This window comes from Arvicanthis niloticus, chromosome 27 (assembly GCF_011762505.2).
Source record: "Arvicanthis niloticus isolate mArvNil1 chromosome 27, mArvNil1.pat.X, whole genome shotgun sequence".
NCBI lineage: Eukaryota > Metazoa > Chordata > Mammalia > Rodentia > Muridae > Arvicanthis > Arvicanthis niloticus.
Window position 1 is genome coordinate 20,410,875 of NC_133435.1, and position 27,724 is coordinate 20,438,598.

Sequence of the window (27,724 nt, forward strand, 5' to 3'; positions counted from 1 at the left end):
AGCTCTTCGTTAGAACCAGGGGAGAGAGGGAGGCTTCCTAAGATGGCCATAAACAGGAGTGATTTATGAGCATTGAAACAGCAAAGCAGAAGATATTTAGGAATCCCTAGACAAAGAAGGGAAATGTACATAATCATGAAAATTTGGGAAATAATAAATCTTACTAGAAAGAAGGAATTCTTTCAGAATTCGGAAAGTATCAAATAACAACTGGGTGGGGTGGGGGGAAACAGCAATCTTAACAATGAGAAAAGAAAAAGGCATGAAGATTTCAAAACAAATAACAGCAACAAACACCCAATAAAATACCAGGAATTACTACTTACTTTTAATAAATGTAAATGGTATTAAATTTCCAATTAAAAGACAAGGATTAGCTGATTGTATTCGAAACAAACAACAATGACAACAAATGCTTCAGCTGTTTTCTGTGTGTGTAAGAAACTCATGTCACTGGCAAAGGCATGGGTAGATCACAAGTAAAACAGAGTTGACATTCCAAGAAAATGAGAGCATTAATGCAGACAACAGTAGCCGTCCTTATATCTGCAAGGCAAATTTCAAACAAAATAAATGGGAAGAGATAGTGTTGCTATAGATGCATCCAAATTTCAAACCTTAACGGGAATGTGGGGGCAGATAACTTCAAATAGAGAAATAGTGGGTGTGGTGATTTGAATAGGAATGGCCCCCATAGGCTCATATATTTGAATCCTGAGTCATCAGGGAGAGACAGTGTTTGAAAGGATTAAAAGACTTAGGAGGTGTAGCTTTGCTGTAGGAAGTGTGTCACTGGGGATGAGTTTTGAGGTTTCAAGAGACTACACTAGGTCCAATGCTTCTCTCTCTCTGCCTAAGGATCAGGATGTATCTCTCAGCTCCAGCACCTGCCTGCCTGCATTCTGCCAAGCTCCCTGCCTTGATTGTAATGTACTAAGCCTCTGAAACTATAAGTAAGCCCCAATTAAATGCTTTCTCTTATAATAGTTACCTTGGCTGTGATGTCTCTTCATGGGGATAGAACACTGAGTAGCACTGTGGGTAATTACTAAATTCTGTTCTTTAGTCAACCGTCATGAGAATTTTTACTTTTAATGAATCAATACATTGCATTATTTTCTAGACATTTTCAATTTATAGTGTTCTTTCAAGTTAACTACCGAAGAAACTGTTTTTTCTACTATTTTAAAAGAACATAATTTTGGTTAAAGGTTTCCTCTTTTACCTATTTGTTCAGAGGAAGGATGGAACTATAATTTTCTCATTTTGTACTGTCTTTGTGTGGAGAACTATCTCAAAAAGTCAATAGGAGGATTTCTTATCTTTTTGTACTTTTATAATAGTTTGCATAAAAAGAAAGGGCTTCTCTGAATTCCATGTAATTAAACATCTTATGCTTGACTTATCTTGACTGGTGGAAGTGTGTGCATATATGGTACCATGATGGTAAGATTTTTAATTTCCATTTGTACTGTTATAATTTTCTTAACATCTGCTTTATATTTTAAAGCAGTTCTGTTAGATGTATATATTTTCCTGTGAAGTTCCCTTTAATAGCTGGTGTTATCAACATTAGTACCTGCTTTTCTTTAACTGCTGTTCTATCAGTAATAATATAGGACACAAACTCTGATTAAACTGTGTTTGCTGAATATGTTCCACATTGCAAAATACCCCTTATTTTTGTTACAATTTAGTTGTGATAGCCTATAGCTTATTTTTCTCATATTTAATATGATAGTTGCTGACTTTTATTATATTTTACTTACATATAAAGTGTATGTTATATTTTACTTCAGCTTTTACTATCATAGTATTAATTTATTTTATAAAATATTATTTATTTATTTATTTATTTAGAGACAGGGTTTCTCTGTATAGCCCTGGCTGTCCTGGAACTCACTCTGTAGACCAGGCTGGCCTGGAACTCAGAAATCTGCCTGCCTCTGCCTCCCAAGTGCTGGGATTAAAGGTGTGAGCCACCACTGCCTGGCCTATAATTTATTTTTTATTTTTATGTTGATTGGTGTTTTGTCTGCATGTGGGTGTCAGAAACTGGAGTTGTGGACAGGTATAAGTTACCATGTGGGTGCTGGGAGTTGAACCCAGGTCCTCTGGAATAGTCAGTGCTCCTAACCACTAGGCAATCTCTCCAACCCCCTTATTGATTGCACCCTAGTAGTTCTTATCTTCCAGAGCTGGGGCTAGAACAGAGAAAATAGTCTAGAAGGACTGTACAACACTTGGTGACATTCCCAGGCAACCCTAATGCTTCTTGACTTGAGAGATGATTTCAGTGTTTTTTTTTTTTCCTGAAGGAAGGAAAACACAGACCAATCAGAGACACCCAAGGTTCTTAAACATGGGTACTTAGAGACTGAAAGCCCTCTTCTCTAGGGCCTGCTTTGTCTCCATTAGGGCCTCGAGCACGTCTGCTATACTTGCATGCTGTGTGCCCATCTCACTGTTGGGCAACTCCAGGTGTTTGCTATGTTAAGTACCTTGTTTTGTGTCAATCTCTTTCTTAGGTGATAGCCCAAAGGTTAAATAAGTTCTTTTCCAAGTGATTTCAAATCATACTGTAGTTCAAATTCAAAATTCAGTCTCTCTCTCTCTCTCTCTCTCTCTCTCTCTCTCTCTCTCTCTCTCACACACACACACACACACACACACAAACACACACACACATTCAGAGTCTATGGACATGGACAATATTTTAAGAAATGTTGTGTAATAGGCCTCTCTGCACATATGCAGCAGATGTGCAGCTTGGTCTTCATGTGGGTTCCGAACAACTGGAATGGGAGCTATCCCAAAAGCTGATACCTGCACGTGGGATATGGTCTTCTAGTTGGGCTGCCTTGTCTGCATTGTTCATGGTGTTCATAGGTATATGGGTAGAGCTTTATTCTATTATTCTGGCCTTTGCATTGGGGTGAATGGTGGTACTTTCAGATCTCCTTGGCTTTGAATGTTTTAAGTGAGAATTTGGAAAGCTTCTTCCATGAAGAGCAGGATAGTAAATATCTTAGGCTTTGCTTGGACATGGTTCTTATAATTACTTGACTTGGTCATTTAGTGCGGAAACATCTGCAGACCATATGAAGACTAAGGAAAGGCTATGTCTAACAGAATCGTCTTTACAAATACAGGCAGTGAACTGAGCTGGGCAGATGGAGCCTCGTTTGTTGACTTCTGTTCACAACAATAGTTTATCTACAGAAGAAGTTAAAAATACCTCATGTTGAGTGCACACAAAGTTCTTAACAGACAGTTCAAATTAATCTCATTTTCTCTATCTTCCCAAATGATAGTTACATGTTTTCAAGTGTACTTATTTTTTATTTAGTCTTTTTCATATACTGAGAGAACCATTTTTTGAGTATGGCTCCATTTTTTGGGTGGACAAAGTATTTGGAGTTCTGTTGTTGTTTTTGTAATTTGCAGGTATCTTCTTTACTTATAATCCACATGTACTTGCAGCCTCTTAGGTGGGTCATTTACAGTAAAACTAATATACCACGGGCTTACTCGTAGATAAGATGTTTGCTATATATAAGTCCAACAGAACTGTTGGAATTTAGACATTTTTTTGTAGCAAATAGTCTATCTTGTCCATCTATACAGAACAGTGCAGAGACAACCATGCGACTTGAAACTCAAGAACAATTAGGATTTCTTTTCAGCCTTTTCCTTTCTGTTTTTTTTAGCCTCCCTAGTTTGAGTGGGACACCTGTGAATAGGAAAACAACAGAACCCCAAATACGTTGTCCACCCATACTCAAAAGGGTTCTCTCAGTATATGCAATAGACTAAAAAGAATTTCAGTGGAGACTTAAGCTAGTTAGAGCATACGCCATGCTGTTACTTGTAAAAGACTGTTCACTGGTTCAACTTAACAAATTAGTAAGTGTCTCATTCTTACAGTTTGGCCAGTAAAGATCATTTCTATTGCACAATGTTACCAAAAGCTCTCTATCCTAGTGCCAAGAAATATGATTTCCAAACAAGTTTTTACAGTTCACTGATATCATGCTGAGTGTTCTTCTCTTGGAACAATAAAGCCCTGCAGTGACTTATTCAGCCTTGGTGTGGCATTTGGAGGCATTGTAATACAAACCAGGGAAGGTCAGTGAGCTTGCTTTTCATAGCCAGAACACTCAGTCATTAAAGATTTAAACACGTTATTTCAGTTGGTGTAATAGAGGCTATTATTTTACACATACCCACTCCGGCAGTACAGAACTAACCGGTTGTGCTGGAGAACATTTCTGACGTCATCCCCAATGAGACTCTGCTGTGAATTCCTTTACCTGACCTTATTGGAAGCTGACAGTCCTCAATTTGCAGAGATAATGAAAATATTTAGACTTGGGCCAGAGAAGGAAAGAGGTTTTGTTTGTTTTTCATTTAGATCCCTTTTTATTCAATCAACATTTACTTGACATCAGACACATAGGAAGGACTGTGTCAGGTCCTGGGGTGTGATAAACATAGCTGGTCATTTCCTTGAAGGAGGCCATAATCTGCTTGGAGCCAATGTGTGAACAGAATTGAGAGTATTATGTAATCTAGTGTCTGAGAAGTGACAGAGCACTGTGAGAAGACACATCCACAAAGGACTGGGGAAAACTCTACATTTTGATACATTCAACCAGCAATGCAAAAGCAATAGAATAAAATATTTTTAATTCGTAGAAATGAGCATTTTGGGTAAAAAGCAATAAAATAAAACAAACGTTCACAGTAGCATCTAAAACATGCATGCTTAAGAAGAAAAAATTAAAGGTATAAAATGCTATCCTTAAAGTATTTAAATCAGTATAAAATTCTTTCTTTGTGATTTCATAAAAAATCCATTTCCAAGTATAACAAAGGCAATACATAACAAACTTAAAGTGACTTGACTGATTAGAGCAGAAATGAAAGCCATCGCTGTAAGGTTCAAAACCTGTAAGTAAAATGTGCCAACATTGTTTGGAGCTAAATGACTGTGAGTTGAAAATGCAGACAAGAATTGCCAGAAAGAGCAAAACAAACACAATGAATAAGATTTTCACCTGTTGGACTGAAGTGTGTGACAAACTTTTCATGGGAAGAAATAACACACACATACACACAGTCATACATACATTCACACACACACACACACACACACACACACACATGCACGCACGCACGCACGCACGCGCGCGCGCGCGCACACACACACACACACACACACACACACACACACACGTACAAAAATGCACTCATACACACTAGACCTTGTGACAAACCTAGGTAAAGATTGTGCTGAAGATCAATTTAATGAACCAAGGAATTTTATTGGGGTTCCTAACAGGAGCACAGATGAGGGCTTACAGAGGAGTGGGAATGACTGAAACAGCTGTGTCACTGAAGAGCCTTAACCATGGAGAAGATTCCCTGACCTGCACTGTTAGCTGGCTGACAGAAAGCTTCAGGCTTGCAGCTCCCATGAGTTCTATAGGTTGCTGTGGCTTTCCAGTCTCACAAGCTACTCCCCCCCCCATCCCCCCCCCCCAGTCCTCCCTCAACCCCAGGGAATGCTTCAATTAGGAGTAAACCCACACCACCTGAGATCCTCCAGGCAAAGAACAGCAGGCCAGGAGTCAAAGGAGGGCAAGGGAAACCAGCCTTCATTTTCTGTGGGAGCAAAGTCCAAAACAGCCTACCAGACACCAGATCTAATAAGTTAATGCAGCAAGGTGTAGGACCTATGGTCACCTACAGAAAGTAGCCTGATTTTTAGCAATAAGCATCTGGGAAATGAACCAGTCAGATTTGTATAAAACACCAACGCTTAAGCAAAAACTTTAAACTATATCAGCCCATACATCAAAAGCACAGACTATTTCTGAGAGGAGTTGCAGAACAGAAAGAAGTCCAAGCGTTATAGTTACAGGTAAAAATCCTTCCAAGTTACTGAGCTGTGCAAAGTTCCTACATTTCCTAAATGAAACCAGGTCTGCTTTAGTCTGTGTTTGAAGAGATCTGGATGCTGACAACACTTACTTTATCACCACACCAAATTCTACTAAACAATACAACTTACCTCTTCACTGTCTGTGGATATTTTTCCATGTTTTGGTTTTTGTTATTCAATCTGCTGTTGCAGAGACATTGTGTGTGTAACCTGAGGGGAAGCACAAGAGCGTCTCCGTTGTGTGTAGATAGGGATTTGCTGGATTGGACATGTGCACAGCTTTAGGAAATAGTTCTGTTTCTCTTGAATTCATTTCCAGTTGCACAGCTCTCCAAGTTCATGGCGCTGTCTTCTGCAGGTTCACCTTGTAAATCCTGAAAAATCTCTTTCTCTTCAGCTGCTGATCATTTGATTAGGAGTCAGATGAATTAAGAGTTCTCTGTGGTTTCATCTTATACATCATGTGTTTATGGGCTTTTTTGATAAAGTGTTTGTAATTTGTCTAGCTCATTTTTTTCCGACTGGATTCTCTGAGTTATTCTTCATTTTTTTTTTTTTTTAAGAAGTAATCTGTATAGATTCTGGATACATTTTTCATTGATGATGTGTTTTAAATACGTTCTCAGATTTGTGGCCTACTTAAAAATCATTAGATCTTTTCATGAGCAGACTTACTAAATTTAATATAGTTTAGTAATAATTTTATTTATATTTTAGCATATCTACATGCTATTTATGTCTCTGGCATTTGATTATATTTCCTTCTGCAATGTTTGCAATTTATAATATTATAAACTTTGACCCTTTTTGAGGGTTTTTAACCTTATTTGGATTTTTTTTTCTATATAACGTGAGTTAAGTACTAAGGCTTGTAGAGAGTCTGAGATATTACCATGTTTTCAAGTTTTCAAGATATTCTGCCATCATTTCCTGGGTAATGGCAGATAGCACAAGGTCCTTGGACCTGACACAGGTTCTTTGCTACTCACGGCAATGCACTTATCCTGAATCTACAGGGTAAATACCCAGATCAGCTTCTTGACCTAGGTTTCCACAGAGTGATGCAAAGAAGGCTGGAAACTATCACACATGCATTAAGTGGCATATTGCAGAGGAACATGGAGCTTAGGAGTCTTAGGTCCTTTATATGGTGTAGGATGCATGACTAACTTGTATCCAAGACAGTCGCTAGCTTTTATGATGCTGGAGACTGATTGGATCTCCTAGTTGATCTAAGAGGGAGATACTTTCAAGCATGTCTGTTGTATGGCCTTCCTTAAGAACAAAAGGGACCAAGGCTTCTGTTTGCAAAGCATGCACACAAGCAAGCGTCCCATGCACAAATACAGAATAAGGAGCAATGGTGTTCTTTCAATAGGGGCTAACTTTCCTTCTCATGGGACTGACCGCTTGTCTAATCCATGACTCAATACCCCAAATTTCTCATTTCCCTAGATGTCTACAATGTAGACCTTAACACAAACTGGTCTCCATGTTTGAATCTATATCCTTCTAGACTCTTTATTCTATTTATCAATACCCAATTTCTACGATAATCTTGTATTTCCAGCAACATGTTTCTCTCACCTAGCCATACAAGTGCCCAGATTGTTCTCTAAAGAAACAGGTGTTTTATCTTTTTATCTCGTTACTCTTCCTTACATGGAAGATAAATGTACATCAAAGGCCAATACTAAACCTGATCCTAGCAACTCAGACATTGCTTCTGGATTATTCGGCTTCTTTATCAAGTTGCTTTAAAATTTCCTAGAGCACGGCTTTTGTGGTTATCTCCAGAGTCACTTCCTGTCTAGGTAGATGACAGCTTGTTTCCTGTCCTCTGCCTATTCCCTTTAAAACTTGATATTGAAAGCATCAGCTGGTGAGGGCCAAACGGCAGCTTTTGCTCCTGTGTGTCTCTGTGCCCACACCACAATGTTCTCAGGTTCTCAGAACATTTCCTGCCCCCTTTGAGCAGATTAATTGTGTCTTAAAATCGTTTGTCTCTCATCTAACATTTTTTAGGGGTTTTGAATTCAGAGTGGTTTTTCAGGATAGCTAATCAATCGTATGCTAGAAACAGAAGTCGTACCTCTGTGCTCACTTTTAAATCCTTTGATCTCACAGACAGAACATTGCCTTGCAGGCAACGATGTTTCAAAAATGTGTTTAATTAAATGGGCGAAACTCTGGCTTCTTCTGAGGCTGTCTCACTCCCAAGGAATTCAGGTCTTCTTCGTTTGCACTGCCTTAAGGGTCCCCTCTTTTTTGCAACCTTGCAGAATTGTTAAATATTGCCAACTCACAGAAAATAGTATAATTAAAAAATGTAATTCCCACCAAGACCAAACAGTTAATAGAGTGCTCACTTTTCTTTTTTCTTTAGTTATATGTACTTAAAATAATGGGAGCCATTTTTTTGTATATTTTAAATCTTTAATAAGGGAACTTCAAACTTGCTTCCCCCCCCAAAAAAAAAATCACGTTTGAAAAATTTATCTACACTAAATTCGAATCCAATGGTTTCACATATTTTATAGAATTATATTAGACATTTTAGATCACTTATTAGTGCTCTGTCAGTTTCCATGGCTGAGGTAACATGGCCAAGATAAGAATTTAAAGGAGATATGTATTCCTGCTCATGGTTTCAGAGATGTTAGTCCATGAGTCTATGGTGTGGGGGAACATCATGGCAGGGACCATGTGAAGGGTAGAGAGGGAAAGGGGTGAGCAAGCAAGGGACAGGGAATAAAATACAGCCCTGGAGAGTATACCACAGTAACTTCTCTCCTCTAACCAGGCCCTGTCTCCTTGAGTTTCCACACCCTTTAGCAGTCCATCCAGATTTGGATTAATTAGAGGACTTATTAATTTATTATTTATTATTAATTTATTAGTTTTGTATCATGATGGCCAAGTTGCCTGAACTGTGCTTTATTAGAGATCAAGCCTCCAGCATATGAGTCTACAGTGAACATATAGTTCTGAACCATAATAAACATCAAAGGCCACAGCAAGCTTCCATACACATCCCTTGCAAGATATTTAGGATTGCTGCTTAATAATAAAATGTTTACCTGTCTGAAGTTTAAGTCATTTTGCTGCTGTAGCTGACCTGATTGTCTGTGTTCCTCTGAGGCCAGAAGCTGCAGTCTCTGGGTTTAGCACCTCATCATAAAACAGCAGAGTATAAAAAGTACCCTTAGTTCTATCCCTGCAGGAACTGATTGGCTCTAACTTCTAGCTTGGTAGTCAAAGTTGCAGAAAGAGAAAGGGACACTTTGAAAAGTGGTTTTAACCTTTATTTCTAAGTTCTTTGGTTCTCCAAAAAGCTTCTATGAAAGTTCTCCTCTAAAAAGTTCTCACTGAAAAGTTTTCTCTGCTCTCTTCTCGTAACCTTGCTCTTTCTTCCTGCTCTTATATAACAATAATAATACCCTTACTCTCAATGACTTTGCTCCCATTGCCTTTACTTCTAACTTCTCTCTAAAAGTCTTCTAAGAAAGTTCTTCCTTAAATCATTCTTCTCTCAGTTTCCTCTCTTTGTCTTCAGCATTTATACATCTTTCAGAATATATGATCACCTGGTAAAAAGTTTACTACAAGTTTACACATAAATTCAAGTCATAAATTGAAAAAGAAGTTTATAACAGAGAATGTTTATATGCATATTCATTAAGAGTAAGTATCTGGCTAAACATTCATTATCTGATACTAGCTCTATGGGTTCATGGAGAGTTAAAGACCATAACTAAATTATCGTTGAAGTTTTGTATAGACAAACCCAGTCACTTTTTTATGACTTTTTATGACCATTGGTTAATGGTTTTGCAACCTCTTGGAATGTTCTCTAAGTTGTAGATGCCTGCTTACTATCTCAGAAGCAATTAACTCATTACACTTGAAGTTCTCAGCAGTTTTGACATCAGAAAGAACTTAATAGCAGTCCTAGTATAAGAGGTCTTCGTAACTACTAACATAATTTTAGGAATTCTTATAGAATCATCATTAATAATTAAGAAATCATCTACTTGTCTATATAGCATCACTATAAGACAGCCTATCCTCATTGTTCTGCAGAGATCTGCTCGCAAGCGTGGGCTAATAACCTAGCGATTGTTATGTATATTTAGTAATAAAGGGAAAAGCAGGAATCTTTCCTCAGGTGTAATATCCTCAGCCTTGCCTAAAGAAGCAGATCTGTCATTAACTGTACAGTCCATGGTGGAACCATCTTGGTAAGATCGCTTACTAGTTTTTAGCTTCTCCTTGATGGTTCCTGGCACTATATAAGTATGATGATATTGATCCCTATAGCTGATAAAATATTTTACCACATTGTATTATATAATATTTATAATTTGTGAAAAGTACCTTTTACAGATATAGGTGAAACTCATGATGCATCTCTACTGTTCATGATCTTGATATATAACTCAGATGATTATAAATCGATACTATCATATAATTAAAAGTGAGTTCCCTGGAAACTCATCACCCAATTTTGTTCCCTGTAGGTATTTATGAGCCTCCATTTCTTATACTACTGCAGTGAACCAACCTTGGATGTGAAAATTGCCTTTTGTCAGGTGTGTGTTCCTTACAGGTAAAACAAGGTACAGTACACTCCCTTGTATTTCACTTTTGCCATTCCATGTTCATATGTACCACACCAAGTTTTTATTTATGTAAAAGTAAGGTTTTTTTGAAAGTACAGTGAACACTTAGTTTTAATCCCCATTTCTAGTTCATTTAGGAAAAGTTAGAAATGAAGAAAACTTTCTGAATGAGTTTATAATTAATCAATCTATAAAGTGATCTCCAGTCAGACTTCAGTTGTACTTCAGCATTTTAGTATTTCTGTCCAAATCCTTGGGATGTGGCATTGGTCATCAAGACACCAGGAACCTGAATGGCTGTTCCTTTTCTTCAGGGCTGAGGAGTCCCAAATGCAGCATATCCAAGGCTACCTGTTGATATTTACAAGTGCCGTTCAGTTTAGTTTTACATAGGCTAGAAAATAAAATGAAATAAAATAAAACAGCAACAACTAAGTGTCAGTGGTCAAGAGAGGAAGAAAAGGTAGCCAAAGTGGTTGGTATTGTGTGAAGCCAGTAACTCTGCACCTTTGCACTCACTCAAACACTATAACTGCAGTTGTAGTGCAGTTAGGGCCCCTAGACACAGGGGTGGTGTGTACAGAACAGTGTTAGACTCAGACAGGTGTTAGGGTCTTGCTGGAGTCCTTGCTTTTACTCTTAAGCATTGTTGGAGATCTGGCGAGGAATTGTAAGCTCACCATATTCCCAGGCAAAGCAGGGAACTATGCTCCCATCTCTCTATGTGTACTTACTGCTGCTTCTTACTGAGCTGAGCTGTGGACTGGGTGGTATGCACCCACTGAAAGCAGCTGTAGGAGGCAACTATGTCTGCTCTGTTATTTCATACAACTCTCTTCACTGCAAAGGGAACAGTTTCTGGCTTTACTTAGTGTCTTTGGCCCTCATGCTCCCTGGACATGAGTAGGATTCCTCAGGCCAAGGAAAGTGTTTGATCCACATTCTAAGACTTAACTGCAGGCCTCACCTCATTTATCTCCAACTGTCACAGAGCCTGAGGCTCAAGCCTTTTGGTGGGATCTCTTCTCTAACAAGAGTTCAGGATGCAGATGGTATAGTTCAAAATGCTGAGGTTCAAAAGACGATTGTTTGCCAGTGAGTGAATTCCTCAACTTTCCTGTGCTTTGGTTTCCTCAAATTGTAAGGTGAAACCACAGCATCCCCCTCTGAGATTGTTACAGGAACCAAATGAACCTGTACTTGCAGAGTTGAAAACACTACTGGGATGAGATAACTTTGTAAGAGAGTCGCAAGCCACTGAGTTTCTACTCAATCTCCAGGTGCTCCTGTCTCTGTGACCTCTGAATGTGAGCATAACCTTGAGAACTCACACAGTTGCACCTCTAAGCTGGATTCATGCATTCTACTGCCTGGTTCTACATTTGAATAGGAGGTCAACGAAAGCATGCAAAACCATACTGATTCAAAGCCAATCCATGGTTAGTGTGGTAGTATATACCTGTAACCCCAGCACTATGGAGGATGAGGCTGGGGAACCATAAGTTCAAGGTCAACTGAGCTACATAAGGAGTTTTCCTCAGAGACAATAAAACACCAAATCTTGCTTTCTTCATTTTTCTCCACATTGTCTTTGCTCCAATTCAGAAATGCTGACTGCATCTTATAATCAGAACAAAACCAGGGAGTCATTTTGTGAGCCTCGCTCACATCAGCATGTCAGCAGACTCTGCTAAATGTAACTCAATCTATGCTGTACTATCACTGCCTCTTACCATCACTCTACTACCACTCTGACCCAGCCACACTCCCTTTTGTTTGATTCTGTAAGAGCACTGCTCTTGCCCAGCCCTAATGATTTAACTTCAAAACATGAGTAAAAGGGGCCTTGATTTATGTGTGATCATGTTACTAGAAACAAGACAAATCTTCCCCCAATATCTTTCAAAGTCTTTGATTGCCTAAGATACAGTCCCAAATCCTCATTTTTACAGCTTTTATATCTAACTCTAGAGACTGCTACCTGAGATTGCTCAGTGCCCATCCAGTTTCCTTGCTGCTGGAGGCAAGGTCCGGCAGAGGAATAAAGAGTTGGCTGGTGAAGAAGTGAGTCAGGCACAGTGGTCAGGAAGAATCTTGCAGGCTTGAATGAGAGCAGTCAGGATGCTCTTTATTTATATACAGAACTCAGTAGGCAGGAATAAGTCATGTTGTTCCAAAACATAGATTGTATCATTTTTGTCTCTAGACATGTATTTTATTCCTCTTGGTCAGAAGTAGTCATAATTGAATAATCTATGACAGAAATAGAGTCATCTTTTACAATAATTTCCATCATCAACCAAAATTTGTGTATCTAGAGGCAATATTTTGCCAAGTCATGATAGCCCTTTCTCAGGTGCAGTTTCAAGGGCACTAGACAGAAAATAAATCTCTAAGGCATCCTGGGCATAATACCAAGCAGTGTATTATAAACTTTTAGTGGTCAGAGTGTTAATCATTATTAGGCCCAAGAAAAATCTTCAGGCCAAGCTTCTGTGGTTATTATCATTTCTGCCATAATACAATGTTTTACATCTTTGTAGAACTTATTTATATGTCTAATCTTGGTATTTTTTTTTTGTTCTTTGTTAACAACACCACAGCAGCCTGCACAAGCTAACTTTCTAAGAAGGGGAAGTCTTAATACTTAATTTTTTTATCACTATTCATACCACTTTTGTCCATCGATATAAGGCCCTGTGTGGGGCAGAAGATAACTCCAGCCAATCTAACTTTCTTCATTATCTTTTCCCCAATCTATAAGGCCATGTAATCATTGAGCATATAGAGAAGAGGCTTTAGTCTGAAATGCTGCCCACTGAAATCTTGTTGACCTTTTAAAGTTTACCTTTGTTGATTATCTTGTTCCTGAGTAAGTACAGGGGCAGATGCTACAAGAGTATCTTCGAGTCAGAGCCTCATAAGAGATCTCTGGCGTCTTTATTTGAGTCACAACCTGCAGGGCATAAAAAAGACCTTCAAATAGGGCCAGGCAAGGCTATCTCCCTAAAAGCAGGAGGGGTTGTATGCTCAGGATTGTTCTGGGGAAGCTTAGGAACAGTACTCCTAGGAGAAGTTCATAAATGATTCATAAGAAATTCCCCATCGATTCAATATCCCCAAGTTCTATAATAGTAAAAGCCTCCCAAGGCATGTAATACATGGAGATGGAGACCAAAAGTGGAAGACGGCACAATGGTGATTGCATCACTTGGTTCAGCTTTGCTGGATCTTGGTCAAGCATCTGTGCTAGCCTTATGATTTTGTCTGTTTCCATTTAGATTTGGCCATGCCACCCAGGCTCTCTTTCCCTCACACCTGCCTTATTTGACTTGCTATGTGTTTGGCTGATAGATTACTTCCTCTTTTCCCACCAGAGACAGTCTTTTGCATTTAGCCAGAAATGTTTTTTTAGACTCTTACTGGAGCCCAGTCCACATCAGTTCATAGAGATAGCTCTTCATATCTCTTCTAACTCACGAGCCCAGGGATGTCAGTGTGGTAGCCCAAGATGTCTTGACAGGTGTTTTACACAGAATGAACCAGTATGATGAAGTCACCTACCGTCTTCTCCCCACTGGTCTTAACACTTCTGAGCAAACTCTGGGATTTGTCTCTTGTTCATTCACACTAGTATTTGACATGGACTCCACAAAATATGTGCTCTGTGAAAGAACAAATGAGCAGTGTTTTCAGTTGTGTAATGGGTTGCAGCTCTGATCCACCTTGGGTGGAAAATGAGCAAGTCTGAATCCCTGGCTTCAATCTGGGAATAACACTGGCCAACAGTATGAACCAGAACTATTTTCTTAGTGTTCACTATCCAGTGTATTTGTTACAGGCATTAACTCTTAAACATCTGAAACCCAACCAGTCAACAACACGAACCGAATATGCCTTTACATATCTCTTAAACCTCAAAAATCATCAGTAAAACTCTCTTGAAATTTCAGCCATCTAAGAAATTCAAAATGACCCTTTGTGGGTGGATTTAATTTCTAGCAAACTGCTGTATTTGGACACAGGTACAGAAGTTTGTTTTTAGTAATTGTCCTCTGGAGCAAAGAAACAATGAAGGAGATGTGAACTATCTTGTGGACCCCCTGGTTATCTTGCTTAGACTGTGGCCCACAGGAACAAAGCAAGTATTGTCCACAGCACTTTCAAAAAGCTAGACACCAGCAGGAGACTGCCTGTGGTGCTCACAGCATTTGATTTCCCTCCTAGTGTAGGACATGGTATTTGATAAAAATACATTTCTCTCGTGTTCCTATAGCTCAGTGTCTTGTTTTCACTTCTCTAGTAATATGAAGAAAAGGGTGTATTTATTCTCAGGGGCAGAATTATCAGTCGTGGTTACCTTCAAAACCATCTGTTAAGAACATCTTCCGAGGGCACCTCACGGGCCTTTTCTATTCTGGAGTGTTTACTCTGGCCACCAGCCAGGTGTGATAGCATCTTAATTTCTGCTCTATATGCTTCTCTAAGATCTTTAGTGGCTTGAATTAGTAATCAAATGAGCCCACTATCTAGGCCTCTTGGCCTCAATTTGTAGGATTATCATCACTCCAGATTTTCAGTCTTTGAACTGTCTGTAAAAACTCCACAGAAAATAAAATTTCCAGATGCTGAATATTAATAAAATAGGCACGTTGTTTTAACTTAATTTTTTTATTGAATCAATTGGATAATATGAGATTTTCTGACTTTCTAACAATACCTTTTATTAATAAATATATTACCTACTTCAAATATAAGAAATATGATTACATCATGTTTTGCGTTGCCACCAGGGACAGCTGTTGTTACATTTGGTGAGGTTTTTTTATTTTTATTTTATTTTATTTATTTAGTTTTTTTATTTTTGAGAACAGAGTTTCTCTGTATAGCTCTGGCTGTCCTGGAACTTATTCTGTATACCAGGCTAGCCCGAACTCAGAAATTTGCCTGCCTCTGCCTCCCAAGTGCTGGGATGAAAAGCGTGTGCCACCACCGCCCAGCGAAAGATAACTTCTATTTTCACAATGAAGTGATAAACTGGAGCTGGGCCGTGTGAAGTGCTAAGTCTCTTGACCTCCTGTAAACAAGACACCTACAGCAGTGCCGGTCTTGGTTGAGCAGAGAAGGAGCAATTGTGTTTCACTTTGTGCTGCTTTTGGAGTTCTGTGATGCAGTGGATGAATCAGGACTCAACCATGAATGGACTTACAGGGAGTAGGAGCTGAATCCCCCCTCTCCTGCTGCTACAACACGTCTGTCTCTCTCCCTGAGGTGTTGCCATCAGGTGTACAGGACTATCCTTGTCCCACACAGGGGTCCTGCAGTGAGGACAAGGCCAGGATATCCCAGCCTTGATTCTAAAGCTCAATTTATTTAATCCAGTAAATGTTCAATATATAGTTTTGGAACCCTTAAAAGAAGAAGGAAAGGCAGCAGAGAAACACTGTCTCCTGAGTAGATATTTGCTTTCTTTTCGTTGAAAAATAACTTCTCAGCATCCTCATCTCTTGGAAGAGTGTGCTCCTAAACAAACTTGATCATGTTTGGGCTATCTTAATAATCATAATCATTAGTGATCTACCATTTATCTAACAGTTTACTGGCTCTCTAAATGTGTACTTTGTATCTAAATTGCTCATGAATAGTTTTTAAAGGATTCCTGATTGGAGAGAGCCTGAGTCTCAAGAGTTAATAGTTTCATTGGGCCTGCAGGGATGGCTTCAGCCAGGAAAGCTGTCAGTCACAAGTGTGAGGTCCTCAGTTCCATCCTCCAGATCCCAGAGAAGTCAGGCATGGGGGCCCTGTGCTTAGAATCCGAGCAATATGAGAGGAAGAGAAAGCTGGCTCCTGACAGCCATTAAACAGCAGGCCAGCAGACTTAGAGGAGACCCAGGACAATGAGTGACTTAGTGTCAAAGTCCTGAAGAAGAGTGTCCTGAGGTGTCCTCTGACCTCTACAAGTGTGTACTCACTCATCAGGCACAGGTAGGTACCCCATACACATACTCTTCTGCACACACATTAATTGATCAATAAGTCGTAAGTTTAAGTGGCCTTAGAGAGTAATCAGCTGAGCTGAGTTTGTCTTCCTTTGGCTGTGCTACAGAAACAATCTTTGTCAAGGAGATATTCATAAATTTGCTGATTGCCGTTCATTATTCCTTCTATTTCAGTCCACCCTTATAGATATTTTAATTAGCTTCATTTCTTCATTCTTATACGCATTCAGTATCATTTCATAGTCCATAAATACAAACAGCTGTAATCTGTGAATGTCCAGTATAAAATAAAATGAAAAAAAAATGGCTAAGATTCTTTGTCCTCGTTTTGTCTGTGCAACCCCAAGTTTGCAGAAGTTGGAGTTGAATTACATTTTATTTTGGAGTTTGAGGGCTTAACAATTATACACATCCTGATATACTCTCTTTTAAAATTATCTACTTTTAAAGTCTTATTTTTATTAGAGAGAACTAGAGAGACAGAGACAGAATGTAAATGAGAGACTATAGGTGTCAGGTGTGTGAGAGACAGAGCTGTGGATGGCTGGGAACCATCTGACATGGATGCCAAGAACCAGACTGAAGTCGTGTCTGCAAGAGCAGGGCATGCCCTTAACCATTGAGCCATCCCTCTTCTGCCCTTTTTGGGTTTCATTTTTAATTAACACAAAACATTAAAAAATTGTAAGCAGTACAATTCAATGCTTCAGGACATGTATGTAATGATTGAATTGGGGTAATTATCGCATCTGTCACTCAGACCATTCATTCCTTCTCTGTGATGCAGCCATTATAAACTTAATAACTTCTGTTGGCATGTAGGAATTTGATTGGGAACCGAATTAATGCAAGATTAAAAAAAACAATTACTGATTACCATGAGGCGAGGAAACAGTCTCTTCATGAATGTCTAAGATGTGTGTGCCACACACAGCAGAAGTGCACATAAGGGTTTACACAAAGCAGTGGTAACATGATGATACTACCTAAGAACCCGGATGCCAGGCTTGGAAGATTAGGTGTCCACTCTGGTAGGATTCAGTCTTGCTTTGGACATTCTTTCTTTGGGGTGGCTGCTTTCATACCTATAGTTCTCCTTGGTAGATGTCCCATGGTGTCTGGAATCTCCAATATCTTGCAATATCTCTTTGCAACCTAATCTTAACCATCACAGCTTAATGAAATGAGAGCTCAAAGTCTTTCAGGAACCCTGACCCTGCCTCTTGTTGCTTGGCCTCAGTGGCTTTTTGGAATTTGTATTCAAGCCTCCAGGACCCCAGGACTGTTGCACTCTGCAAAACCCTTTACCGTGTGGACCATCCTGCCAAATTGTGCTGCATGCTTGGATGTAGCCTGGCCCCCTTTTTAGCAGAGCATTTGCATACTCTGGCATCTGGCCTTGGGAAATCATATCCTTAGAAAGTTATTTCCCAACAGGAAATTCCTTCAGCAACATTCTAAGTCTGGACTCTCCTGTTTCAAATACTTTTGCATTTGTATATGTTGGAACCTTGGACAGGTGGGACCATTCCCTCAAAACATCTTTCCTACTTTCCAGGGAAGGGCTTTCTTGGTAATAGTGATAGCTGCTCTCTTGTCTGCTTTGTCTGTGCTTCTATTCTCATTCACATCTCTTTGCTCTCCAAACTGTACAATTTCCATATCTTTCTGTCATCCACCATTGAGATGGCATAGAGAAACAAGCAGAGACTACCCGGCAGCCGGGAGTTATGCTCTCCTGAAATCTCCAACCAATTTATTTTGACTTAGGTTTCACTTAGATTCACAGGGCCTGGTCAGGATGCAGCACAAGCAGCCTCCAGCTAGTTGTCCAGAGAGTCCCTTGTTTCCCTTTGAAGCTTCATGAGACACCCCCCCCCCCCACCCTGTCTACATTTCCCCCAGCATTCTGGACTCCCACCAAAATGACCCATTAAGCTCCTGTCTAAGAGGATGTGGTCCATCCTAGCATGGCAAGAACAGCAGATAGAGCAGGCAATTATATTACATTGTATCCATAGTCAAGAAACAGAGGGAGAGATGGTTACTCTCCTTTAAGCTGTCTCTCTCTGTTCTTGCTTCAGTCCAGAACCCCAGCCCATGTGATGGTTACACTCACACCCAGGGTGCGTCTTCCCTCTTCAGCTAAACTTTTGTGAAAATATTGTTGAGGACGCACCCAGAGGTGTGTCTCATATGTGCTTCCAAATATAGTGGAGTTGACAATGAAGGGATAAGGTGTTACAACCCAACATCACTTCCTGTGTGATTTTATTTTTCATATTTTCACAGGCTTCATACGAAGTGTCAGATGACACTTTACAATTTATGAAGAAAAAATTTTATTTAAGCTTTTCCTTCCTCTGGGCTCCTACTCCCACCTATTTAATGGAACAGGACCCTGACTTTCCTTATATGTGTTTTGATACATAATATTTAATCTTACATTAATAACCTAAAAGTCACATCATTGGTGCATTTGTTTGCCTGACAGAAGAGCATAAGATATTAAACAAAGACAAGGTGCCCAGTATAACAACATGCACACATTTTCTGATGAGATAACTCACCCGTGTGTACACAGTCATGGAAACTGTCCTCTTGTATTTATGGATAAGACTTGCATTGCTTAATGGTTTTTTTTTCTTCTTGTGTCTACATGGAAATATGGCCAGAGCAAATTTAGTGCTCCATTTCTGTTCTATACCCTGAAATATTTATATAAAAACTATGGAATATCTATTTCAGTCAAAATGGACTCTATTACACTGCCTAAGATCAACTGAGAAGACATAAAATTCAGTTTTGTAACTGTGAGGGCTTCTGTGTTGGTTCATTTTTTAAAATGTGCTTGGTTTACTTAACACAAAAGGGTCAAATTTTAGCTTTCTGTGGAATAAGATTAACTTGATTGTAAATGAAGCTTGGTATTGTACATTTAATTATAACTGAAGGTTCAATCAGACTGAACAAAGTCATGGCTTGAGGTTTTTTTTTTTTTTATAGTTGTACTATAAATTCCCTAGAACTATCCATGATTTCATGGTTCATCCACAGTCATGCTTGCTAAAAGATGTGTGAGACACACAGATTCGTTTTAGGCTAAATTGTGTTCATCTGTAATTATTTTGTGCTTTTAACACATCATTTCCCTTGTGACAGAAGGCATTGGAAATGGAAATGAAGTTATAGTCTTCATTTTACTGAAAAATGATTACCTAAGGCTGGGTGCACGGCCAGGAGTGGCTACATTTTTTAAGTAGGTCAAGCTTGCCCACCAGCAGTTCAGTTTCCAAGTTCTACATTCCACATGATGCCAGTATACTTTTGGGGGTTCATATTCTCTAAAATGTAAATGTTTGTTTTGATTATATATTGCCAAAACATTCAAGAAGGTCAAAAAGCCTGTATGCCTTTGCACTATATGTTTTCTTGTTGATTTTCAGTGCTGCACTGAATTCAGGAACTTGCACATACTAGGCCAGGGCATCTTATCACAAAACTATACCCTCAGCTCTGAAACACATGTATACAGAGGTGGCTAGAAGACCCAAGGCTAAGTGGCACGCCCCTATAATGCCGGCTACTTGGGAAGCCACGCAGAAAAATGACAACCATGAAGCCATCTTGGGTTGCACATTGAGTTCAAATGTCCACCTTAATCCAGGCAAGATTCGTGTGTCAAAATTTAAAGAAAGACTGGGGTTTTGGCCCAAGGTAAAACAATGTTTTCTAGAATGTGCATGTTCTTTAGCATCTGCAAGGACCTTCAATGCTGCAAGAAATACATAAATGATAGACAGGGGAATAATAAAAACAGATAAGAAGACATGCAAACTGGGATCTTCCCATGAAAAACCACAAACTTAGGCACCAATCATATCTCTATTCATGGCCATGTGGGTACAGGAGTGAAAATAGTGAAGTAGATTTATACAGGACTCAGGATAATGTTGTGTGTTGTATATGTAAAAACAGATTATCAGGCTCAAGATTATTGAATGGTAGCACTGAGGAACCCTCAAAGTTCCCTAAAACTGTAGAGACAGACTTTAGGTAAAGGCTGCTAAGTCCCAGATGAACTCACTAGCAACATCGTTTCTAGAAACGTTGTTTCCAAGTGTTGTTTGATTGCCCTGTCCTTTCAATCTACTGCAAGAAAGTTTTTAGTTTTCTTAATACTTTGTTGTTCTTCATTGTCCCAATTACAGAATTCTTCTTGTTTGATTATGTAACCATCCTATTGTTTCCTAGCTTCTTCTTCATCTCAGACAAGATAGGAATGTGCGCAGTGAAAGGAGAATGCAGTGTAACTAGCTTAGTGGACAAGGCCATTGATTCTGAAATCAGCACGTCCCTGTCGGAGCCTCTATGGAGTGAGTTAATGCTCAGTACCATGAGGCCAGAACATTGTGTCTTCACAGCCCATGTGGCTGTGTCTGAGACCAAACAAGCATCTGTCCCAGTAAAAATGGACTGTAGTAATAACGTACCCTAAATCTCTAGGACTTAGAGTAAAAGTTTATATCTCAGGGTGTGGATTCCAATGCATGTTGGGATGGGTTCCTTTCAGTGTAGCGTCTCAGGAATTAAACTCCAGCTATCCTGTGTGGTAGTAGCTGAGATACCACAGTGAGAAGAAAGAGGAGCAGGCAAGGCATATCGCTATATCACTTCACATTTTTAAAGTTACATTTCATTTACTCTGTATGTGTGTGTGCGCGCGCACGTGCACGCGTGTGTGCATGTGTGTTTATTTATTCATATACCACGGTATGCATGTGGAAGTCAGAGGATGTTTTCCCAGTTACTCATCTCCATTCACCATGTGGTTTTTCTTGGTGGCAGGGGTCTCTACATCACCATATCCCTCTATGGTGGATACTGAAAGTATACTTTGTATCCAACTCTTTTTAATCCTGATATCTCTCTAGACTTCAGACTTCTAGCAGTGTTTTTGGCTTTAAGTAGGGGTTAAGAGTTGAATGAACTTTGTTTAAAATATTGCAAGTATATCTTTAAATGGTACACAATGTCTCTACCATAGTTATTATGATTATTATTATATTATCATAGTTATTATTATTATAATTGTGTAATGACTAAGAAAATCACATAGATCATCTAGGGTAAATCTCCCATTGATGAAGAATAAACTATTTCTTTCCTTCTGTGTTTAAGGAAACTGAGGCTGGGTTTATAATGATATCACTCAAGGTCTTATAATGGGATTCTAAAGCAGACTGTTAGATTGTATTAGACTGTAATATTGCTGTGCCACAATATTAATCTTTGTAGAAGTTACCGGTCTAAAACTTCTCCCCTGTAAACTGAGAATACAAGTTCTTTCATTGGCTCCTGAACCAATACTAAGCTGGCACCGCTTTCTTCCTCTGTACATAAAGAGCAGGCAGAGCAGGCAGAGGCCTCAGCGCCAGCATTGATTACAGCGAATGCCCTTTCATATAGCAGAAAATGATGTTAAATGTAAGTGAAGTGAAGTGTTAAGAGTGTTTGCTATACTTATCGATTTCACAGAGTAACATCTCTGGACTAACTAGCCTTCAAATTAAATAGATTCCAGGATGGAACTGTCCTTAGAGAATCACAAATCAAGAAAAAAAAATGGCAAAATGTGACCCCAACAAAACAAAACCCCATGACATTTTATTTATTAAGTATTGTCAGCTCAGATATTTCCCTTTAAAACTAATAGATATCTGATTTGATTTGGATTTAAAATGGAGTGAGCACATGCTTCCTTGCCTCAAGAAATGGCATGGTTATTGGTTTCTGTTGTCCTTCTATGATGACCTGGCGACAGCATAGTGGAAGAGCTCCCTCTGTCAGTACAACTTGTCAAAATAAATTGCTGGTTTCTTCCATGTCAAAAGAGGAACCATACCTTGTAAGTGCAAATGGCAACATCAAAAGAATTGTCTACACATTGGCTAATCCACTGAAAGTGATTCCACATAGCATTTTCTACCAAGTTAGTTGATTTGACATCAACAGAGGTTTAAATAGTGTATTGCACATAATATGTGCACAATAAATGTGTTACAGTGAATGAAGCCAAGCCCACATTACATTTCATGGTAGCCTCCAAACTCTCTGCTTACTACTGCTGACACAGGATTATATTCAATAATATAATAGAACTTGTTTAATGAGCAGCACCTTAAGATTCCAGGGAGAAAAAAGTGAAAAGTAAGTTTGTAACAGCAGAGCTGTTGTGTGCAATTTCTCTGGACTTCCTAAGGTTTCGTCCAATAGCTCATTCTTAAAAAGAACTACCTCACTATTCTAAATTATTTTACTTTAGCCGAGCTATTTCATTTGTAAAACTTATCTCAAATTGGGTGAATTTAATTCACAAACCTATGAATTACTAGCTCTGAAACTGAGAGTCAGTTGATTCATGGCTCTGGGAACTTCTTTCATTTTTGGGGGGAGGGGAGAGTATAAACTTTAAAAGTATTTAATATAATAAAGAACATACCTGTAGGCTTAGATGTTTCAAAACCTACTTTAATAAGGGTTTTTAAACCCTTTGACAACCCCCCTTCTACCCCACCATCCAAAGATAGGGGAGAAAAGATGGTGAATAGGACAAGGAGACATGGACCTGTTTCGAAGTAGTTCTTGGGGGGAGATTCTAATCTCCGTTTGTCAGGAAACCAGCATCCAGTTCAGTAGTGGCAGGGTACCAAACATGAATCAGGAGTGGTGGCAAGATCCAGCAGAAACAGCCAGGCCTCTGCTGAATTAGCACACATCAGGGGGAGTGACAAGAACCAGTCGGGATGCCAGGAGAAGTTCTTCACTGTGCCTCTCTTGATGAAGATCAGAGAAAATGCAAGACCAACTTAGAGTTGCAAGGCTAGCTATGCAAGTGAGATGCCACTGTCTGTTGATTCCTGTTTATACTCTTTCCAGACATCATGTGTCTTCACACAAGTCTTGTCTCAGCAAGATACCATGTGAATCTGCATCACATGACACAACCAGAAATGTCCACCTCAGCCCTTGTAGTAGGAAATCAATAATTTTACTCTATCTGTATCCCCTGACCCCTCTGAGAGTTCATATTAAGTAAGAAGTATGAAACATAACTCTATGTCCCTGGTAAAAATTCTTGTACTTGCTAACTATTGTTTGACTCCAGGCTAATTATGTAAAGAACTATGGAATCTATTCTCCCCCAAGTAAAGCACTAGCAAAACATTATCTTTCTTCTAACTTGTTTTGCTAGATTTGTTAAATTAATGAATCAAAACTTGCCACTTGCTGTGGTTTTTGTCGTGGTTACCATTAGTTTTTCCTTTGGCTTTCCAGAGCATGACATTAAATTTCGTGCTCAAGGTAGGGGCCATTTATAACTCATGTCTTCTGGTACACCTGTCACGCTCAGCTTCCTGCGTTTGTCATTTGTGTTTAAAATGAGGTTTAATGGTTTCATTGTTCATTCTTGAAGCCTCCAGGTGAGCTGCACAAATCCTTTATGGAGCCACATAGCATATAAATAATGAGTGAAAAATGAAAAGCCAGGCTCAAGGCTTCACAGGTCGGAAGTGCAGGATTGACCCAGGCTCCGTGCTATTTTCAGTTCTAATATAAAAAAAACCCAATAAGACACAACAAAGCAAAGCAAAAACAAAACACAAAAGCAAGGATGCCCTAGTGGTAAGGGTCCTTACCCAATACCCCTTGCTCAGGAGCTTTTAGCAGCAGCATCGGACAGTCTTCCTCGGTGAGATCAAGGAGAGAGTGCTCCTGAAGTACAAACAGGCCATTATATCTGAGCAAAGCACAATCAAGGCTTAAGACCAAAAACACGGTGTCAGCAGCACTCAAACATTTAGTGGGTTTCTGGCTACACAGACAGAAGCAAAGGAACACAGAACCCGCGTTTAAAAGAGTTGTTCAGTCAAATGACAGATGGGGTATCTCACCAAGAGTTCTTAAAGAAGAGTCTCAGCATAAATCCCCAGGAATGTGAATGTCCTCTGGGGTCTTTAATGGCCTGAGATCATCACCCAAGTTGTAGAGGCCTGTCTCAGGTCAAACTGAGATTTTTGACTTTAAGGCTGCAAGGAATCTCAGGATTTGTTTGCATTTAAAAGTACACTTCTCTGTGAGCCTGAGAGTGTACAGGAGGCAGCGCCTCACAAAGCACTTGCCGTGGAATTTTTGCTTGTTTTTTCTACTAATCCAATAAAAATTTCAATGCTGTTATTTGTTGCTTAAATAATTAATTAAAGGCTTTTCAAAGAGGTGTTCTCTAACTCTTAGATTTATTGGGAATCTAAGTCAAATCTAGCATGAAGATGTAGATAAATGTGAAGTGTATATACAAGTGTGTGTGTGTGTGTGTGTGTGTGTGTGTTTGTGTGTGCATGTGGTATATGCTTCTGGAACACAACTGATGCCCAAATCCACAGCTCCAGGGTGTGTGCACAGGATTGTATTTATCAAGCTCAACCAGTGTTCTCCAGGCACACTCACATCAAAGAATTGGCGGTGAGGGAGCCTATAACAGTGATGAGCACAGATCAAAGCTCTCCTTAGACATTCCTGACTTCAGCTCATAAGGGTGCTTTCTCCTCCATGCTTTGTCCCTTCCCCTCCTCAAATGTTTCCAGGCTCCGAATTTCTCCTTCTGCTTTCATATCACAGGACTGTAGTCCCCACCGCTGACAGGATTATTTCTCCCTCTTAGAGACGCCCCCAAAGCTCCCAAGCAACATGGACTGTCGCTACCCACATCCGACCCGCGGAATAAGGCAATGGCAATCCTGTTCTTCTTCAAGCGGTTTATTCAGCTATCCCTGTACAGCGAGCTTCTTCACTCTCTTGTCTCTTTCACTTCTCCCACAGCCCCTTATAAGCATTGCCTTAATCCTATCAGCAGCTGCCACGAAGTCCCTGGTGATTGGCCGTTCTCAATGATGCGAGGTGGGGTGATCGGGTAACCACACCTCTCAGTGCATACAACTCCATATATGGAGTTGTCTTTTCTCTCAAGCAATGCCTATGCCATGCGCCACCTTGTAATGGCGAGAGCGGAGCCACTTCCCACAATGGACGATGAACACTGCTCTTGGTTGTCCATGATAACCAGTTGGTAATGTTCTATTGCTGAAGGGGCCGCATGCTTCAGTCACAGGACATAGAGAAGTCAGGCTTGAACTGGGATGGGAATTTCCTCCCTGCTGTCTAGCCTGCACAGTGCCAGGAGTGATGAAGACTTTGTGAGAATTGTCAGACTGTCAATTCTTTGTGAGAATTGTCAAATATACTCAGCTGTGCAGCCTGGGTGTGATAATCCTCAGTAGCCAGGTGAACCCACTGGGGCAATAGTGGCAAGTCTGTTATGGAGGTGACCAATGGCTTTCTGATTGGACTGGATGTCAGCCATGCAGGAGGGAAATTGCATCTCATATTCTAAGCCCAGTCAAAGCCAGTGGTTGGGGAGGTTTATAGACCCTAGTGGGAAGGTACTACTGTTGTTTTGCAAAGTGGATATGATGTCTCTGTCAAACTCCCTAAATAACGTGTATGTCCATATACCAGTGCTGCTGTCAGCTCTGGCCAGAAAAGTTTTCTGTAGTAATCAGTGGTGGGTGCAGATATAACTGGTCAAAACCAAAATAAAATACTACCGAATGCTCATTTATGAAATTAGAGATCTTTAACACAGTCTCCAATGTTCAGAGAACACGGAAAATGGGTGGGAGAAATGTAACACTAGAAGAATAAGTGGAGCAGTGTGGTGTGCTAGCTTCTGGGTTTGACACACCTTTGCACTCTTGAACTCTTAATTACCTGGACACGATCTCCACAAGATCTGGCCTGTCAACATCCTGACATGGATGGAGGAGAAACTCATGAGGCTCTACCTCTCTTTGGGAATTTAAGCAGAGATAATGGTTGGTTGGGAGGGAGAGACATTTTCTTCAAGGGTGTGTCCAGGGGCACATGATACTGTAAATAAACTTTCACCAATGTGTTTATGAGCAATCCTAATGAAACCTAGTAGGGTCACACAGAAAAGACATGGGAGTAGAAGGCTGGCCAGATGGGAAAGGAGTGCAATTCACAAATGTGGGAGAAGGTAGGAGAGATTAGTGGATGAGTATGATCAGAATGCATATGCACATGCTATAAATATCACAGGAAAACCCATTGTTATGCATAATTAATTAATTATATATATATATATATATATATATATATATATATATGTTTTATACATAGTGCTAGTTGTTTTAAGAAGTCCGACCGCAGCTCAGAACAGACCACTCCAGACCACGTGTTTCCAAGGGGGAGGAGGTTTATTCAGGGGATAGGGCAAAGGTGGGGAGAGGAAGGTGGAAGAGATAAGAGAGAAGTAGAGGCCGGCTATGACCATGTGGAGAGAGAGGAAGGTGGGGGAGGGGACAGAGAGGCAAGACGGTAAGAGAGAGAGTAAGAGAGGAAGAGGAAGAGGAAGAGGAAGAGGAAGAGGAAGAGAGTGAGGAGGGGGCAAGCAGCCCCTTTTATAGTGGATCAGGCCTACCTGGCGGTTGCCAGGTAACTGTGGGGAAGAGCATACCTGGCTGTTGCCAGGTAACTGGGGAGGTGGAGTTTAGACAGAATACTAACACATAGTATCTGAATAAATTAATGATGACATTATACAGACAATAAGTTGTTACTTTCTATTTATTACCAGAATATTTACTTTGTTCCCTATAGAATGAACCATCTGTATTTAACTATTCATTTCATCATCTTCACTCTAGGCTGCAACTTTATCTTATTTTAACTGCATTGCCAGTGCTAACCCAGCATCTGTCACGTATTATGCATGCCATCAATATTGCATTAAGCAGTTACAAGCATTGCATAGATTAGGTAAGCCTGAACAAGAAGCTGTATGAATTATTAAACTTTCTTGACTATGTGTTGAAGTGGTGAGAGAGTATCTCCAGGTTAGTTCAACTCTTATGGGAAATGGAGATTACTGCTAGAAAACCACACCAGAGCCTACAAATAGGGAGTGTTGCTGTGGAGAGTCAGGGTCTGGAATATGAAGTCTACTGCAAGATATTATCACATACGTGATAAGTACCCACTTGATTGTAACACACATGTGATTAGATGCACATGTG

General features: G+C 39.8%; 1 long non-coding RNA gene across 1 annotated transcript in view; it reads left to right on the top strand.

Annotated features, from left to right (window-relative positions):
- LOC143439788 (uncharacterized) overlaps window positions 1-27,374 on the top strand; it is a 130,250-nt gene extending 102,876 nt beyond the window's left edge. Inside the window, exons 3-4 of the long non-coding RNA XR_013107826.1 lie at window positions 10,468-10,566; window positions 27,356-27,374. This is a non-coding gene — a long non-coding RNA (uncharacterized LOC143439788). The remainder of the gene's footprint in view (window positions 1-10,467; window positions 10,567-27,355) is intronic.
- The last annotated feature ends 350 nt before the right edge of the window (window positions 27,375-27,724 follow it).